Here is a 3,466-nt window from a genome sequence, read left to right as displayed (position 1 = left end):
TTCCTCTAAGAATTTTATAGTGTCTGGCCTTACATTTAGGTCTTTAATCCATTTTGAATTTATTTTTGTGTATGGTGTTAGGGAGTGTTCTAATTTCATTCTTTTGTATGTAGCTGTCCAGTTTTTCCGAGCACTGCTTATTGAAGAGGCTGTCTTTGCTGCATTGTATATTCTGGCCTCCTTTATCATAGATTAGGTGACCATAGGTGTGTAGGTTTATCTCTGGGCTTTCTATCCTGTTCTATTGATCTATATTTCTGTTTTTGTGCCAGTACCATACTATCTTGATTACTGTAGCTTTGTAGCATAGTCTGAAGTCAGGGAGCCTGATTTCTCCAGCTCCATTTTTGTTTCTCAAGATTGCTTTGGCTATTCAAAGTCTTTTGTATTTCCATAAAAATTGTACAAATTTTTTGTTCTAGTTCTGTGAAAAATGCCTCTGGTAATTTAATAGGGATTGCATTGAATCTGTAGATTGCTTTGGGTAGTATAGTGATTTTCACAATACCAATTCTTCCAATCCAAGAACATGGTATATCTCTCCATTTGTTTGTGTCATCTTTGATTTCTTTCATTAGTGACTTATGGTTTTGTGCATACAGGTCTTTTGCCTCCTTAGTTAGGTTTATCCCTGGGTATTTTATTCTTTTTGTTGCAGTGGGAAATGGGAGTGTTTCTTTAATTTCTCTTTCTGATCTTTCATTGTTAGTGTATAGGAATGTAAGAGATTTCTGTGCATTAATTTTGTGTCCTGCAACTTTACCCAACTCACTGATTAGTTCTAGTAGTTTTTTGGTGTCATCTTTAGGATTTTCTATGTATAACATCATGTCATCTGCAGACAGTGACAGTTTTACTTCTTCTTTGCCAATATAGATTCTTTTTATTTCTTTTTCTTCTCTGATTGCCATGGCTAGGACTTCCAAAACTATGTTGAATAATAGTGGTGAGAGTGGACACACTTGCCTTGTTCCTGATTTTAGAGAAATGCTTTCAGTTTTTCACCATTGAGAGCAATGTTTGCTTTGGATTTGTCATATATGGCCTTTTTAATGTTGAGGTAGGTTCCCTCTATGCCCACTTTCTGGAGAGTTTTTATCATAAATGGGTGTTGAATTTTGTCAAAAGCTTTTTCTGCATCTATTGAGATGATCATATGTTTTTTATTCTTCAGTTTGTTAATATGGTGTATCACATTGATTGATTTGTGTATATTGAAGAATCCTTGCATCCTGGGATAAACCCACTTGATCATGGTGTATGATCTTTTTAATGTGCTGTTGGATTCAGTTTGCTAGTATTTTGTTGAGGATTTTGTGTCTATGTTCATCAGTGATATTGGCCTATATTTTTCTTTTTTTGTGTGTTATCTTTGTCTGGTCTTGGTATCAGGGTGATGGTGACCTTGTAGAATGAGCTTGGGAGTGTTCCTCCCTCTGCAATTTTTTGGAAAAGTTTGAGAAAGATAGATATTAGCTCTTCTCTAAATGCTTGCTAGAATTCACCTGTGAAGCCATTTGGTCCTGGACTTTTGTTTTTTGGAAGATTTTATTTTTTTTTCATAAATTTATTTATTTATTTTATTTATTTATTGGCTGTGTTGGGTCTTCATTGCTGCACACAGGCTTTCTCTAGTTGTGGCCAGTGGGGGCTACTCTTTGTTGCAGTGCATGGGTTTCTCATTGTGGTGGCTTCTCTTGTTGTGGAGCATAGGCTCTAGGCATGTGGGCTTCAGTAGTTGCAGCTCATGGGCTCAGTAATTGTGGCTCACGGGCTCTAGAGCACAGGCTCAGTAGTCATAGCACACAAGCTTAGTTGCTTCGCAGCATGTGGGACCTTCCTGGCCCAGGGATCAAACCCGTGTCCCCTGCATTGGCAGGCAGATTCTTAACCACTGCACCACCAGAGTAGCCCCACACTTGCCGCAACTAGAGAAAGCCTGCACACAGCAATGAAGACCCCACATAGCCAATAAATAAATAAATAAGTAAATAAATTTATAAAAATAAAATAAAACAAATACATTAGAAGGAATCAAAAGCAGAATAACTGGCAGGCTCAGTAGTTGTGGCGCATGGGCTTAGTTGCTCCACAGCATGTTGGATCTTCCCAGACCAGGGTTTGAACCCATGTCCCCTGCATTGGCAGGCAGATTCTTTTTTTTGTACTTTTTAATTTTTATTTTCTAAAGGACAAACTATTAAAAGCAAAATGAATGGAATCACATCAGATCAAGATACAAAGGCAGAAATTCAAAGTAGAAAAAAAAGACCTTGCTGGGAAACAGTTGATGAGAAACACGGGAAACATTTCACAGATGCACAAGAAGCTCACGTTGTAGACACGATTAAGCTGCTGTAGGTTCCTCATCATATCAGGGTTTCATTTTGCTCAGCCTGAGATCTTGCTCAATTTCAAACTGCCTGTGATCCACTCAGTCTAGGAAAGCTTTCTCTTCAATGTTCCCCTCCTTCCCTAGATTGTGGAGGGCTAGTTCTTCACCAATGCCCTCTTCCTCCTTGAAGCTCTCCCAGTTCAGCTTGGACTTCTCTAGGGCGCTCATCTTCTGCTTCTTGACTCCAATTTTCCCCAAAAGGTTATTCATGTCACCTGATCTTCTTAACCGTGACCCAGCAGGAAGTGACGGCAGAGCTGAATGGACATTAGCCTAGGGTTTTTCTTTCTCATTTTGCTTGAAGAAGGATTTGGCTTCTTAGATGTAGCATCCACTTCCTTAGTCACCCTGACTTCTTCACCAGCAAAATCAAACACCTTGGTGATTTTAACTTTTTCTGTTTTTTTAGGTTTTTCTAGCTCTTCTGTTTTGACCAACAATTTACTTGAACTTGTCTCTTCAGTCTCCTCTCCTCTTTTAACTTGTGTACTCAGAGGCACTTTTGATTTTGGTCCTACGTCATTGACAAAGCTGGCCCATAGTTCATCTTCCTTCTTTTTCCTTGCATCCTCTGACTCAGTGCCTTTTTCCTTTTCTGCAGCTGCATCTTCCTCCTCACTGCTACTTCCTCCAGATTCCTTGTTGGCATCCTCCTCATCCTCTTCTAATGAGAGGCCACCTTGTTTTCTCTTCCTGGCCAGAATGCTCTGAGCCTTTCCTTTTTTCCCTTTGGTTTTCTGTGTCTGCTCTTCACCATCCACTTCATCTTCCTTCACTTTACATCATCTTCACTATACTCTCCACCTGGTGGCACGTAGTCCTCATCCTCCTCTGAGGTGGAAAAGTCTTCAGAGTTGAATTCCTCCATGTTGCTGCCTCGCGGGGCAGACAGGGCCACAGTAGTTGCCCCCAACGGCGAAGCTCTAGGGAGAGCCCATAGAGCTGTGGCAGGGGTGGCTGCAGCTGGGGTGGCCTCCACCGGTAGGCAGATTCTTAACCACTGTGCCACTAGGGAAGCCCCATATTTAAGTTTTTAATTTGAATTTTTGTGAGTGGTATGCAATAGGGGTC

At 40.5% G+C, this 3,466-nt stretch overlaps 1 pseudogene; it reads right to left on the bottom strand.

Moving 5' to 3' along the window:
• Positions 1-2,374: 2,374 nt before the first annotated feature.
• Positions 2,375-3,263, bottom strand: LOC130846317 (craniofacial development protein 1-like; annotated as a pseudogene).
• Positions 3,264-3,466: the final 203 nt, after the last annotated feature.

Source organism: Hippopotamus amphibius, chromosome 2 (genome assembly GCF_030028045.1).
Source record: "Hippopotamus amphibius kiboko isolate mHipAmp2 chromosome 2, mHipAmp2.hap2, whole genome shotgun sequence".
Lineage (NCBI taxonomy): Eukaryota > Metazoa > Chordata > Mammalia > Artiodactyla > Hippopotamidae > Hippopotamus > Hippopotamus amphibius.
This window is presented reverse-complemented; position numbering and strand designations above follow the sequence as displayed.